This window comes from Nicotiana tomentosiformis, chromosome 11 (assembly GCF_000390325.3).
Source record: "Nicotiana tomentosiformis chromosome 11, ASM39032v3, whole genome shotgun sequence".
NCBI lineage: Eukaryota > Viridiplantae > Streptophyta > Magnoliopsida > Solanales > Solanaceae > Nicotiana > Nicotiana tomentosiformis.
The window spans coordinates 76911648-76928247 of NC_090822.1; the positions used below are offsets into that span (position 1 = coordinate 76911648).

Sequence of the window (16600 nt, forward strand, 5' to 3'; positions counted from 1 at the left end):
TACGGGAATAACATCGCATATGTGCAACACCATCTCCCAGTCAGCTCGCTTCTACGCCTTCCCGTCCGCACCTGCGGTCACCGCACCTGCGCCCAATGGTCCGCAGGTGCGACCACACCAAATCCCCGCCCAAAACCAGCTTTAACCAACATGATCTAAATGATCTGAAATCCGTCTGAAACACACCCGGGGTCCCCGAAACCCTATTCGAATATACTAACAATTTCCATAACATAACGCGGACCTACTAGAGGCCTCAAATCACATCAAATAACATCAAATCTACTAATCGAACCTCAATTCAAGCCTAACAAATTAATGAACTTTCAACTTTTACAACATGCACCGAATCATATCAAATCAACCCGGAATGACCTCAAAATTTGCATGCAAGTCCCAAATGACACAATAGAGCTATATCAACTATGAGAATTGCAATCCAAACCTGATATCAATAAAAATCAACTCCCAGTCAAACCTCTCAACCTTCCAAACTTTTAACTTTCCAACTTTGGCCAAAATACATTAAATCAACCTACGAACCACCAACTCCAAATTCGAACATATGCCTAAGTCTAAAAGCACCACACAAAACTATTGGAATCATCAAAATACCATTCCGGAGTCATCTACACAAAAGGCAAACTCCGGTCAACTCTTACCACTTAAGCTTCCAAAACAAGAATCATTCTTCCAAATCAATCCCGAATCACCCGAAAATCGAATCCAACCATACACGCAAGTCATAATAAACAATGCAAAGCTACTACCTAACAATATGCTAATTTTTAGAACGACCGGTGGGGTCATTATAGGGCCCAAGATAACTTTTTGGTCGACTTTGAGTATTTGGTTAAATATTCAACCTTTATCGTTTGGGTTTGATTCCTATGGCATCATTTGATATTTTTGAGCTGCTTTTGGCTAGCTACGAGTTGTCCGGAGGTTAGTTCGTGCAGGATGGTAATTTTGGAGTATCGATTTAGCTTGCTTGAGGTAAGTATCTCACCTAAACTTGGTTGAGGCACTAATTACCTGAGTTATTTGTAATAGCAATGTGCTATGGGTGGTTCACTTGTGTGGGGATGAACCAATGTGCGTGCACCGAGGTAATTTTCATACTCAGGGTAGTGTTTAGGTTATGATATTCCTTGGATTGATTTCTAAGTTTCATGATGTGATGGTTTTTATATTTGTATCCCTGTTGTGTGTTGTTCGAGCCATGTTTGAGGTTACATAGAGGTTAATCTCCTGATTGAACATGATAATTGTTACTTTTATGATGTATTTGCCTGATTTGAACTATGATAGCACACTTTTCACATGCATATAACATAGATGTCACTTATGCCAGTCCACGAGTATGAAATTTGATGTTCATCGATCATGTACATGTATTCTTGTATGTCTGCTTTCTGTGTGACATGGATTGGACTGGTAGCCGTGACCATGCCGGGAAGATTATGATATTGAGCATGTGATCACGTCGGACGAATTGTAATATTGAGCATGTGATCACGTCGGGCGGATTGTGATATTGAGCATGTGACCATGTCAGGCGGATTGTGATATTGAGCATGTGATCACGTCGGGAAGATTGTGATATTGAGCCTATGACCATGCTAGGCGAATTACACGTGACTATGTCGTGCAGTGTGTGGATATAGATCCATCCCCTAGGTTCATACTCTCATGTGCATTCTTGATGGTGTACATGCGAATTGTGAGAAACTGACGGGTTTCTGGTTGATGTGGTATGAGTAAATCTGATCAGTGGTTTGGTTTTGTTATGGCATCTCTGAGGAAAGTCTGGCCATTATTTGATTATGTTATTGCATTTCATCTTTAGTTGTAATTTTCTTGGTTATCTACCAGATTTATTTGCATATCTTCTTTATAGGCTGGATCGTTGACTGAGCAGATTACGTTAAGTTATTGTGCACACCAAGGTGATTTTATTTGTGATTCATGACTTAAGAATATTGTTGTTATGCACTTGTTAGAATTATGAATTGTACAAGTGATTAGCGGGTGTCATTTAAAATTCTTGCTTCTACTTCCTCGTCGAGGTTAGTTATGTTACTTGCTGAGTACATGAGATCAGTTGTACTCATACTATACTTCTTCACCTTGCGTGTAGATCTTGGAGCTGAGTTGATGTGGATGGCAGAAGCGGGCATTGAAGATGTACGGGTGTTCCAGATATGACTACCATTTGTCCTTGGTAGTTTTAGATTCATATCTGTTATTGTATATTCCAAATAGATGTTGTATTTATTTTGATACCAGCTTTGCAATTCTAATTCTTAGTGGCTCATGACTTGTACTACCAATTCATGGGTTATCATATAGAAACTCAGTTGTTTCATTTATTGATTTCATTATTATTCTCATTTGAGTTGTATCGATTGTTGTTTGGCTTACCTAGCGGGTTGGGTTAAGTGTCATCACGACTAGGTGATTTTGGGCAGTGACATTAATTATGTGACATTTGAGCTTAATTAAGTTATTTTTATATGTAGGATCATTGGAATTGCATTAAGGAATAAAAGCTGCACAAAACGATCTTGAGGACACAAGAAAAGAGCACGAAAATGAGAAAATCGGAGCAACGCAAAGACACCTCGCCCCAGGCCTCGCTCCGTTTAAGGCCTGGTCCCCCAGTCGGCGAATAAATTATTTTCTACTCAGTTTTGGACTTGGAAACTTCGACCCTAGACTATAAATACTCCCTAAACATGTCTAAGAAGTGGGTTGGACGTTTTTGAGAGGGGAATTAACCATGGGAGAGAACGAGCCGATGTGGAGGCCGGAGTTCATCAGATTCCATCTCTCTTCCACCAAACTTAGTAATTCTTATGTTTCTTTGTATGATTAGTTTTTGGCTACCATATCTATGTGGAGCTAAACTTCACATTCTAGGTTTGTGGTTCTTTCATGAATATTATTATTTGAATATTGATTTTGATTTCTTGATTTGTCGTATTGATTTATTTATTCAATCATGCACTTAATTACTTGATTGCTTGATCACCAATTGAACTATCTACGAATCTAAAATAGAACTCGAAAGTGAAAATTCTAGATTGCATGTAGGATTGAGTAGAGAAAGTTCTTGAACTTGGGCATCGAAGAATGGATTCACAGTTAGGATAAACATATGTTAATTGCTTGGTTATTATACGGGAATTATGAATGCATTCTTGTTGATTCTGACTTTATAGACATATATGCATTAAGTTAGCTTGAATAAGCGATTAAAAACTCGATAGATTCTTATGGGCAATATTAGCCCCGTCAATCAATAAATATAGATAAATTAATTTGTCAATTCAATTGAGGAATACAATACAATTGTTAGATAACCCATAACTTTAGATGGTTTCCATTGCATTGATAACTTAAAATTTTGTTTTCTCTTTGTTTAGAATTCATTAAGTATTTTTTTTCTTTTTGTTTAATTATTTAGCATTTCCACTTCTAAGTTTAATTTTTATTTAAATAATGAGGACAGTCTAATTTAGTCAATAGTTGATAACAAGTCTTAGTGAGTTTGTCTAGTCACTTTATTACTTGACGACCACGTATACTTGAGTGTGCATTTGGTCGCAACAATGAATATCAAATTACTTATCATTTATTTAAGTTACTCCTAATCACTTTTAAGTAATTCTATGTGCAAACATTTTTACCCAACAGTACGTAGAACTTGAACTTGCAACAAAATAAACCTTACTATTAGATATGGATAGACCCTCCATGTTATACATATCGTTCTAGCTGCATGTTGGTTTGAGAGTGCAATTTGCAAACGTGGAATTTTATTATTTGTCAGGTGACTACAACCCTGCGTTACCCCTGAATATTCAAGAACAAAAATGAACATTCCAGAAATATTTTTCCAAGTGTCTCCCTCTTCGAACTTTCTCCAGAAACTTGTAGACCTCTCATTACAGGTCATCTCCTTCCTATATAAATACCCAATTTATTATATTTCAACATATAGAAAAGAAAGTTCTACTTTTATCCCCTCATCCCATTAACGACCTTTGATACACAAAACTCTGCATAATTAAACTAGTGTACTTGTAACGTCCTTACTAGCTAGAACAAATCAAAAATGGTGAAAACAACTGTTAGTCTTTTGAGCTTTCTAGTGTTAGCAATGGCTGTAGTCTTATTTCTTCCATCACAAACTGAAGCACTAATGCCATACACACGCCCTTTTTGGGACTTAACGTTCCCACCAGAAGATCCTTTCAAGATTCTTGAACAAATCCCACTAACCATCCCAAAAGGGGTCGATTCAATCGCCTTAGCTCGCTCAGACTGGAAGGAAACAGGAACAGAGCACGTAATTACCCTCGACATACCAGGGATGACATCAAGATCGAGGTGGAAGAGAACAGGGTGTTGAGAATCAGTGGGGAAAGGAAAATAGAGGAAGAAGTTGAAGGAGAAAAGTGGCACAGAGCTGAGAGGACTTCTGGAAAATTCTGGAGACAGTTTAGGTTACCTGGGAATGCAGATTTGGAACACATAAAGGCTCATTTGGAAAATGGTGTCTTGAAGATTACTGTGCCAAAGTTGGCTGAAGAGAAGAAGAAACAGACAAAGGTGATTAATATTGCTGAGGAAGGTAACTCTGTTGGTGGTGAGGACATTAAAGCTACCAAAGCTGAGATGTAAATTAACTCTGCTGTCAGTCTAATGTTTTGGTTTTGTTTATCTTCGTAGTTGTGAGTTTCTAATAAAGTTCTCAAATGCATGGTGTTTGGTAGGGAGCAAAATATTTTTTAATTTTCTCATATTTTGTTGGTATTTTAAAAAATATTTTTCTCGTGAACTTATTTTTTTATAATTAAAAAAAATATTTTTCTTATTAAAAGAAGAAAAAATATTTTTTAATTTTTTTTTTCAACATTCTCCGCGTTATTTCTCATCCCCCACCAATACCATCCTTCACTCCCAAACCACCCCCACTCACTCCAACCACTCCAACTCTTACCCCTACTACACCCCCACCTTCCCTAGCCTCGTCCATTACTAACTCTAAATAAAAATATTATTAAAAATATTTTTTTTTTCATGTTATATAAATAAAATATATTATTTTTATGATGTAGAAAAAATATTTTTTTTTTAGTTATCGAGTTCAAATTTTAACATTGTTCTTGTATGAAATAATAAAGTAGCACATTAATTTTTTTAGATTTGTATGAATTTTAAAAAAAATAATTAAATTATTGAAGAAAATAGAGTTCCGGAGGGGAAAGGGGGAGGGTAAAGTAATAAGATCGATCACAGAAGATTAGAGAGAGAGAATGGATTGTTATCAATACGAGAAATACGGATCGCGACAAGATAGATACAAGATAGTCATGTGGGATTTAATGCTATTTAAATTCACTTTTAATGTTCTAATGATTTTTATGAATTCACTAGATTATTAGCTTAATCGTAAGGTTATGATTCCTCTCCCGATTAAATTTAAATTTTACGAGGTAAACTAATATAAAATACTTAAAAATATGCAGAAACACGTTAATAAATTAGTTTTTAGGAAAAAGTCTTTCGATTATTCTCCTAATTTGGTTTCATCAACAATTCAAAAGCTCTCTCGATTATTTAGAAAAATTACTAAATTAAACCAACAAAATAATTCTAAGATAATCATCAAAATATTTCTCTTTCGATTAAATTGGTGAACAAATTTACAATCAATTCAAAGTTTCATAAGCAAATTCATGCAATTAAATTAGAGTTAAATTCACTAACAACACTTAAAATATCATATCCGTCAAACTCTGAGGTAAACTACTTCATAACGGTAAAAAAAGTCACGAATAAGTTCAAAGATATAGACAACATTAAAATTAACTATTCGAACCGATTGTTGGTTGAGTTTTAGATGAAATTCAATCTCTTCTTGCCTTATTCGTTCTTCAAGGTCAAAAGTTATCTCAAAAATATATTTTGGGTGTATTTATACCGTGTATCTACGAATTAGGACCAAACTGCCTTTAATGAGATGGAGTGGAAAAGTCTAGCCGTATTTTTTCACTGATGCATCACATAGTGCTACGTGCTATACGTCGCACTAATAGAATTGTGCCGGATGACAACTTTAAAGTGGTAAATTTAAATACTTATCGATTCTTAGATCTCTCCGAGTTATTCAAGAAATGTGATTGGTTTTAGGTTTATTATTGCTCTTGTTACTTTTAAAGGTCCAATTTCACGATTTATCTCTTGATTTTAATTTTGTACCAAAGATGATTAGTTTTTTATTAGTTAATTATTGTTGTTAGGATATAATTTAAAGAATAGATTTTTTGAATTCAAGAAACTCTTTCTTGAATTTAATTTCTGTCTTTTTTTTAAAATTTCTTTTTAACTTCCACATATTTCTTTATTTTCTCATTTTTCTTTATTAGTTTGTTGGATTCCTATCGAGCTGTTATTAATATAGAAAATGTAACATATTTTTTATAGGACAATGGAACCTTGATAAACTCAAAAACAAAGTGCGAGTTGATGATACGTGTGAAACCTTTGGCGCAAAACTTCCCAAAAATGGTGCGTCATAGTGTATTCTTATCTACTGGTGCTTTTGTTGCCTTATTCAACTTCTATGCAACTCCAGTTATGTAAAGGAAAAAATTTGATTTTCGATACATTACATAGACATTGTGAAGAATAATGGATTCCACCCTCTCTTATCATATTAGGTAAAATTGGTTTATAACAGATGGTTGAATAATAACATGATATGTGGAATTGAAGATAGGTAAAAGGCGAATCAAGTAACAATCAGTATCGGAAACAAAAGCTGTAGTTGACATCGGATAAATCCCAAAGGGAGCATGGTCAATGGAAGCAGATCAAATATTTGACATCGGATAGCATTCAATGAAGAATATTCTCTAACATTAAATGGGCGACCGTTGGAGAGAATATTTGCATTCATGGCCTGCCGTCAGATATTCATCAATAACTCATTTATGATCATTTAAGTGGAGTTTGATTCTAGGATCTTATTTCCTTTGGTATAACTATAAATAGCAGGCTCAGCGGCCATTGTAACACACACAATTCTTGGAAAAACTTATGCTATATTTCATTTTCACGCTGAATTAAACAACTTTGTTAACTCTTTTGCATTGCTCTCATTTCCGTCCTCGAGGACAGTGCGCTTGGAGTCAGGCTTGCCTTCTTTTTCAATTTCAATTTCTATATCTTACTTTTAATCTTATTTCCTTAACATTTTTGGGATCAAATCAGTTCGCTTGTCTATAAACCACATGGCAAATTTAAGTATACCGCTTTACGAGTAAACAGTTTGGCGTCCACCGTGGGACGTATACAGTTGAGTAGCTTTGATCCTTACGTGTATAACTAAATTGTTTGACTTTTTCCTTAGCAAGAAATCGAAAATGGCAGCTAATGATGTCAACATCACGCACAACGTTGAGGGACACAAAAATTTGCCTCAACATGAAGATTCAATCAGCGACACCCGTAACGAAGGGGACGAAGAAACCACGGTTCGCGAAGGGCAGTATCCCAGGCATGTGCGCAAGACAACTTCCGATGACGTGGAGGAGGAACATGTCGTGGAAACAGTGAAAATATCGAAGGAGCAGCAAAAAGCCATCTTGAGCCATCTCTCAAGGCGATATATGGTAATGACGGAGTTAAAACATGCATTGTCAAGCGCTTCCAACAATGAAAACAGAAAGGGTCCTGGTTCCTCCCGACGTTCCTGCAAGTCAAGCGGCTCAAAGAGTTGATAATAATACCCCAAAGGGTGAGGTCAGTTTATACGGTACCGGAGGCACTGATAACGTATCCGGTAACGATAACAGGAATGACCCTTTCAAAATTGAACTCATGAGATTTATGAGGGAAATGAATGAACGGATAGATCAAAATGCGAAGGAGTTCTATGACCGAATGGATCGGATTCCGAGCGCGCCACTAGTTTTGAAAGATCCAGATTCAAAGAAATACACGCAATTTCCATTTAAGTCAAGCACAACGCTAGAGTTAATTCTAAAAAGGTTCAAGATGTCGGATATATAAAAATACAACGGGACTTGGGATCCACAGGAGCACATCACAACTTATACCACGGCTATGAAAGGGAAGGATTTGGTTCAACATAAGATCGAATGAGTTCTACTGAAGAAGTTTGGTGAAACCCTCACAAAGGGGGACTTGACATGGTACTCACTTTTGCCCGAGCATTCAATTGACTCTTTTGAAATGCTTCCAGATTCATTCATTAAGGCCCATGCCGGGGCCAAAAAGATTTAGGTTAGGAAGGCGGACATATTTAGGATTGCGCAAGGTGAGTCCGAATTGCTACGGGAATTCGTGATCAGATTTCAGAAAGAGAGGATGTTGCTACCTGTTGTACCAGACGAGTGGGCAGCAGAGTCGTTCACAAAAGGGTTTGAATTCGAAGAGCTACGACGTCTCCCGAAAGATGAAGGAAAGCCTGCTCGAATTCCAAGCGACTACATAGGCAGATGTTCATAACCTTTACGAGTCGAAAATAAGGATAGAAGACGATCAACTCGGTTTCCCGACATCAACCAAGGGACAGGACCAAGACAAGTTCAAAATCAATTTCGATGCGGATCAGTGATCTTCTAAAGGTTTTCTGCCATACGAGAGAATCGAAGGACGTGACAACAAAGGGTTCCAGTCTTTGGATAGGTTCTTTCCCGATAGAAGTACCGACCATGGCCGGAACAATAGGTCATTACAAGAAAAAGAGGTATTGGGGGCTCAGGATTCCACATATCCCGGGTTATCGGATTATAATTTCAACATTAGCATAGTGGAGTTGGTATCAGCGATGAGGAATATCAAAGAAGCGCGATTCACGAAGCTAATCAGATCCGATCCCAGCTAGAGGGATCCTACTTATTGTGCGAATATCATGGGTCTTATGGCCACAGAACTGGGACTGCCAACATATGCGTGATGAGGTGGCAATGTTGTTGAAGAATGGCCATCTCAGGGAATTCTTGAGCGACCAAGCCAAGAACAATTACGGCAGTAGTCGGGACAATGAAGAGCCTTCAAAGATAGCACAAGACTCCTCTCGCTTGACTATCAACATTATTTTTGGAGGGAATAAAATTAAAGGTATAACCTTCTCGGTAGCCAAGAAAACAAAGATATCAGTGACCTATAAAACACGTATCAGAGACTCTGACGTGCACAAAACAAAACACGTAATTGACGCTCGCTAGCCAAAGATAGTATAGTTAAATTATCATCTCCACAAGGATTGGATTTAAACAATGTTCAAGTAGTTTCTAGCTTAACGCTATTCAAGATGATTAACACTTTGGTTGGGATGATTAACAATTAAAATTAACTATGAAAACTAAAGCAACTAACAATTGATCACAGGAATACAAGAATTGAGCAACACCGAAATAAGCAATGGGAGAAATAAAGGGTCATGACAAGATATGTGCAAGATAGCTATTTGGGATCTAACTCTAGTTCAATTCACTCTAAAGTTCTAATGATTCTCACGAATTTACTCGATGATTAGTTCAAACGTATAGTTAAGACTCCTTTCTCGATTAAATCTTAACTCTACGAGGTGAACTAATAGAAGCACTGTGAACATATGCAAGCATGAAATGTGTATTAGTCTTCAGGAAAATATTTCTCGAATATTCTCCTAACTTGATTTAATCAACAATTTAACAAGCTCTTTCGATTACTTAAAAGGATCACTAAGTTAAACCAAACAAAATAATGCAAAGATAATCACCAAATTATTCCTCTTTCGATTAAATAAACTGGTGAATAAAAGTGCAATCAATTCAAAGTTCCATAAACGAATTCAAGCAAAGAACTAGAGTTAAAATCCACAAATATCAATCAAAATACCATATCCGTCAAACCCTAAGGTAAACTAATCCATATTCATGGAGAAATTAATCACAATTAAAGTTGAATAATAAGAAAATATGAATTCAATCCAAACTCGGGTCTTGAGTTGAGGAAAGAATGATGAATCCTTGTCCATTGAGTCTTCACTCCTCTTCCAATCTTTCGTAGGTCAAAAGTCCCTTTAGAAACGTCTTTTTGGTGTATTTATACCATGTAGGAATGAGCCCGGGCAAAACTACCCTTTCCAAGCCAAAACATGAAAAATACTCTGAGAATATTGTACACGCACGCCGCGCCATGTGCCGCCTCATGCAGGGTGCTAGTGTGGAAGTTGAGAGAGTGGAATCTGATAGGCGGCAACAAATTGCACTGCTACGTAGCCCCATGCGACGTGATTGTGCAAATTATACAGAGTAAAGTTTCTTCTTCAATTTTTGATATATCCATACTTGGTCCTCGTCCTCCGAACACGATCCCGATTTAATCCCTTGGGCTTTTACTCAGACTTCAAAGCTCCAAATTATTCGATTAAGCTCCCGATTATCGTCTTAAACTCAAAATCACTTATTGCAAGGCATAAAATACATAATAAGTAAAAATCACTATCATTTAAGCTCAAACACAAGTAAAATGCAGTAATTGGAGTGCAAACTACGACTAAAACACATGTTTCTAGCCTACCATCAACACCCCCACACTTAACCCATTCCTCGTCCTCGAGCAATCAAACTACACTTTACATAGATACGACCTCCTTCATCAAACAACTTTCCCAACACATTATACCCATAATAATTAAAGCAGACTAAGCACCCTATCATAACATCCTAGCCTCAAGACTCGGCTAAAAACAATACTATGCATTTTTCACAAGCTTCTCACTTACTCTAACATAGAGGTCAAAGTCATTACCTTTCCTCTGGAAGTCATGTGCCCTCACACCCAAAATAGAGCGTAGTTCCACACACAATAAAATTCAAGAACATATAGGAGCTCGAGATAGACAGAATTCACTCACCCTCAGAATGCGTACAGAAGGCGTACCATTGGCTTGCCCGTAGTGTAATACTCTACTAATTGAGCTCATTTAGTCAAGGATCACGTAGAATTTTATTTTAGTTGTAATGTAGGTTGCGGGACGGGTAGGATACATATGAATACAATGAATACACCCCCCTGAGAACTTTAATACATATACATTAACAATTCAGATCCCACACTTGTGTTGAGCCAAACCCCAACCTTCACTTCATATTGATACCAAGCTCCTAATTTCTTTAAGTACAGACAAATCAAGATTTACCACTAGTAAGGAATAATTTTATTTATAATATATACAAACACCAATATTTTTTTATTTTTCTAGATTAAGATTTTCTCTTCTTCTTTTTTTTCAATTCTCTACAAGTGGCTCTCACAATTTTTTCAAATAGTGCACCTTTCTCCTTTTCTATAATTCCACTCAATAACCCACTCATACCCCCACTAAGCTTTTAATAATCTCATAAATATATCAAGTACTCATAGAGAGGTAAAAGGTTCAAACAGATAGGCAATTCAAACAAATGGGTCAGGCTTGTAGTGCGGTTACCAAAGAGAATATGATTACAGGCTCAAAAGGTCTAACAAGGATACACAACAATTATGAGAGTCACATGCATATAATTGTCTCAACAAAGAAATTCCTATATCACTTCCTATACTGAACAAGACTGTTATTTCGCTTTGCAAACACATGGGGCAAGTTCTAACCTCCAACCGCCATGTACATAATATCAACACAACCTCACTCGCACATTGGTATATAACTCACTTTGGATCGGATCTTTCCCGACTCTCTAGTGAAAGCAATTAACTAAAGTTACAATCAATCAATTTAAGGTACTTATCTAAGAGTCAAGAATTGAGCCTAGACGTCACTACTAAGGCACTCACCACTCTCAAGGCACAACAAAGTCAAGAAAATTACCTCCACTTAATAACATACCACAAGACTTCAAATTTCCTAACAAAAGAAAAACTAACTACACCCGGTTCAAACAAAACCCTTTAAAAAGAACTGCGGCGCAAAGAAAAATCAGGGGGGAATTGTTACACTACCTTAGAAAAACAAAATATTTTTTTCTTCGACTTTGATCCCTCAAGAAGAAAGTCGAGGAAATCCATCGTCGGGAAAAGTCAATTTTTTTTCAAAACAAAGAAGACATAAAGAATGCAAACACTCATGTGCATTTTTACAATTTCCCACCCCACACTTTAAATTGTGGCATGTCCCCATGATACACAAATAAAAAGCAAGAGGTAAAGGAAACTTCTCTGATTCATCTAGTCGGGTTCTGAATCGATGTCGGGATCTCCTTTGCACGCCCGACCCAGTGCACACATCCATGCCGAGAGCTTCTTTTTGGCCTTATTTAGGTATACCCCACACTTATCAGTTTTACTCTCTCCAAATTTCTCCTTTAGGGCCCCCAATGTTCCTTCCATCTTGAAGATCACCCTTTCCTCACCCACTCTGAGCATGAGCTGCCTTGCTTGAATGTCCAGAATTGCTTTGCCAGTAGCCAAAAAGGGTCTCCCTAGAATCAAAGGAACTTCCCTATTCTCCTTCATGTTCACCACAATGAAGTACACAAGGAACACAAATTTGTCCACCCGAACTAGCACATCTTCCACTATTCCTTAAGGTGTGATTGTGGTCTGATCTTCCAACAGCAAGGACACTGGTATCGACCTGATTTCTCCAATCTCTCCATCTAATTTCCTGAAAATAGACAAAGGCATACGATTAATATAAGCACCTGAATTACACAAAGATTTTTCAAACAAAGTACTTCCTAAAGAGCAAGGTATAGTAAAACTCCCTGGATCCACACACTCTTGAGGGAGCTTATTTTGCAGAATGTCACTACAATGCTCTGTGAGTTTGACAACCGATGTCTTCCACTTTTCACTTGTTGGACAATATGTCCTTCAAAAATTTAGCATAAGCTAGCATCTGTGATAGCACCTCTATGAAAGGTATATTCACATGCACCTGCTTGAGCACTTCTAGAAAGCGCCCTATTTCTTTGTCCAACTTCTCTCTTTTCTACTTCTGCGGGAAAGGTAAAGCAGTCATATGTTTACTTTCTTCAGTGTCCTCATTTTTTGCATTCTCATATTTTTTCTTCTTCTAGGCTCTAGTCTTTCCCTTCTTCTTCAGACCATCATCCACCATGCTTGCACCTTCTTGAATGTTGTCATTTTTTTGCTCCTCCATAATCTCCACCTGTCTTTTAATCAACTCATCCTTTTGTTTTTCCCTGGGATCCACCAATACGTGCCCACTCCTCAAATACACTGCATTTATTGTCTCTTTTGGATTTCTTTCAGTATCAGCAAGGAGAGTTCCTGGAACCCTCTTAGACGATAGATTAGCTAGTTGCCCCACCTGTCGTTCCATGTTTTGAAAGGCCGTGCCCAGTTCTCTAATAGTTGCGCCATGGGTTTCAAGCCTCTCATCTGTTTTAATAATAAAAGCCTTCATCAGATCTTTCATGCTAGACTAATTAGACTTTGGATGATGATATTGCTGCCTCTATTGATTTTGAAAACCTATAGCTCCCCGCCCCTTAGGGTCTGGAGTTATTTTTCTGCAATGTGTTATCACTACCACCTGGTGAACTCCAAGAAAAACTTGGGTGCCTCTGCCCCATTGAGTTAAAATTGTTGCCACTTTGGTAGTGGCCTCTAGCAACGCTCCCCATAGCATTTACTACTTCAGCTAAAGCTTGGCACTCGTGTTTAGGGTTTCGCATTCCACAAAAAGTCACATGCTGCTTGCGGCTTACTCTGTACCTTGGCTAATGTTAACTTTCTTATCTCTCTGGTCATAGTCTAGCTGGGCTTGCACTGATTTGTTAGAATCTACCTGGTGCACCCCAACTAATTTTCTTCTATGGTTATCATTTGCAGGCCATTGATTTGCATCTTCAGATAATTCATTCAGAATTGCAACAATCTCGTGGGGAGTTTCTTCATAAGAGGACCTCCAACTGCGTTCTTTAGCGTCATCCTGCCAGAAGGTGTCAAACTATCCCAGAAATCTTGGAGTTGCATCTACAAATTTACCCCAGGATGATGACATTTTCTCACAATATCCTTAAATCTTTCCCATGCTTCAAACACCGTTTCAGTCTCTTTCTTCTTGAAGTTGTGGATCTCTCTTCGAAGTTTCCCTGTTTTTGCAGTTGAAAAGTATTTTTCAAGGAACTTATTTGTCATGTCTTCCCAAGTTTGAATTGACCCAGTCGGAAAACTCTGCAACCAGTGCTTAGCATCTTCCCTCAGTGAAAAAGGAAATGTCCTTAAGAAGATAGCATCTTTTGATACTCCGTTGTGCTGGAAGGTATTCATAATATCATCAAAATCCATCAAATGAGTATTTGGATCTTCATTGGGTTTCCCACGGAAGACACAATTGTTCTGAATGGTCTGAAGTAGCCCTTGCTTAATCTTAAAATTATTTGTTGTGATCGAAGAGGGTCGCACACAAGATACTCCTTGGTTATAGACTGGCCTGGCATAGTCTCCTAGTGATCATCCAGGCATGGGCATATTTTTTTCAAATTAGTCTTCAACTAGAGGTCGGTTCAGATTGAATCTTCGTCCTCTGTTCCAGTCTACCATTTCATCAGCTCTGAGAGCTGCCTCAACAGTTGCCCGTGCGGCTGCTTCCTGTTAGGATGCCCCTGCAGCTAAATCAACTATCTCCTCATCATTCTTATCCATGTTCTCTTGGGTTGAAGATTACCCTAAGAACTTCCCGATGAGTTGTTTCTCTTTCCTCAACTGCCGCATACGCTTTTTCACCTTTGGATCGTATGAAATCACTTCCTTAGAAGAAGATCGAGTCATACACCAAAGAGCTTAACTTGTTGCCTGCACACGGAGGAGAAACACCACTAAGAATGAAACAAAATTGGTTCCTGAATTAGCACCAAAAACTAATTTGAACACTATTGATTGCCAACCCTAGGCAACGACGCCAAAATTTGATGAGCGCAAAACACAACACGTAATTGATGCTCGCTAGCCAAAGATAGTATAGTTAAATTATTGTCTCCACAGGTATTGGGTTTAAACAATGTTCAAGTAGTTTCTAGCTTAACGCTATTCAGGATGAATTATACTTTGGTTGGGATGATTAACAACTAAAATTAACTATGAAAATAAAGCAATTAACAATTGATCGCAGGAAGACATGAATTGAGCAATACCAAAATAATCAATGGAAAGAAATAAGGGTCATGACAGGATAGGTGTGAGATAGCTATTTGGGAGCTAACTCTAGTTCAATTCACTCTAAAGTTCTAGTGATTCTCATGAATTTACTCGATGATTAGTTCAAATGTGTAGTTAAGACTTCTCTCTCGATTAAATCTTAACTCTACGAGGTGAACTAATAGAAGCAATGTGAACATATGTAAGCATGCGTTAAAGGATTAGTCTTCAGGAAAAGATCTCTCGAATATTCTCCGAACTTGATTTAATCAATAATTCAACAAGCTCTTTCGATTACTTAAACGTATCACTGAGTTAAACCAAACAAAATAATGCAAAGATAACCAAATTATTCCTCTTTCGATTAAATAAACTGGTGAATAAAAGTGCAATCAATTCAAAACTCCATAAACAAATTCAAGTAAAGAACTAAAGTTAAAATCCACAAATCTCAATCAAAACAACATATTCATCAAACCTTAAGGTAAACCACTCCATATTCATGGAGAAACTCATCACAAATAAAGTTGAATAATAAGAAAATATGTATTTAAATCCAAACTCGGGTGTTGAGTTGAGTAAAGAATGATGAATCCCTGTCTTTGAGTCTCCACTCCTCTTCCAATCTTTCGTAGGTCAAAAGTCCCTTCAAAAATGTCTTTTTGGTATATTTATACCATGTAGGAATGAGTCCGAACGAAACTACCCTTTCCAAGCTGAAACAAGAAAAATACTTTGAGAATTTTGTACACGCGCACCGCCCCATGCGGGGCGCTAGTGTGGAAGTTCAGAGAGCGGATATTGATATCCATGCGGCGCGACTGTGCAAATTTTATATAGTAAAGTTACTTCTTCGATTCTGTCGTGCCACCCCATGCGGCGCGACTGTGCAAATTTTATATAGTAAAGTTACTTCTTCGATTATTGATATCCAGACTTGGTACTCAAGCCCGAACGCTATTTCGGTTTAATCCCTTGGGATTTTTCTTAGACTTCTAAGCTCCAAATTATTCGATTAAGATCTTGATTATCTTTTTAAACTCGAAATCACTTCCTGCAAGGCATAAAATACTTAATAAGTGCAATTCACTATCATTTAAGCTCAAACACAAGCAAAATGCAGTAATTGGAGTGCAAACTATGACTAAAATACGAATTTCTAGCCTACCATCAGACTTTGGGAAGTTGTAGAAGATGACATCACCTTCACGGAGGAAGATGCCGACGAACTTCTTCTGCCACATAATGACACACTGGTAATTTCTCTCAATGTCTTAGATTTCAAGATTAAACATGTTTCGGTTGACCCAGGAAGCTCAGGAAACATCATTCAATGGAAAGTGTTGGAACAAGCAAAGTTAACCGGAAGCATCATTCCGGCAACAAAGCTACCCACTGGGTTCAACTTGGT

General features: G+C 37.5%; 1 non-coding gene and 1 pseudogene across 1 annotated transcript; both read left to right on the forward strand.

Annotated features, from left to right (window-relative positions):
• The first annotated feature begins 4013 nt into the window (after window positions 1–4013).
• Window positions 4014–4780, forward strand: LOC104095418 (22.0 kDa class IV heat shock protein-like; annotated as a pseudogene).
• A 9255-nt stretch (window positions 4781–14035) lies between these two features.
• On the forward strand, window positions 14036–14142 carry LOC117276580 (small nucleolar RNA R71). The gene has a single exon (XR_004506841.1). It is a non-coding gene; the product is annotated as a small nucleolar RNA R71 (small nucleolar RNA).
• The last annotated feature ends 2458 nt before the right edge of the window (window positions 14143–16600 follow it).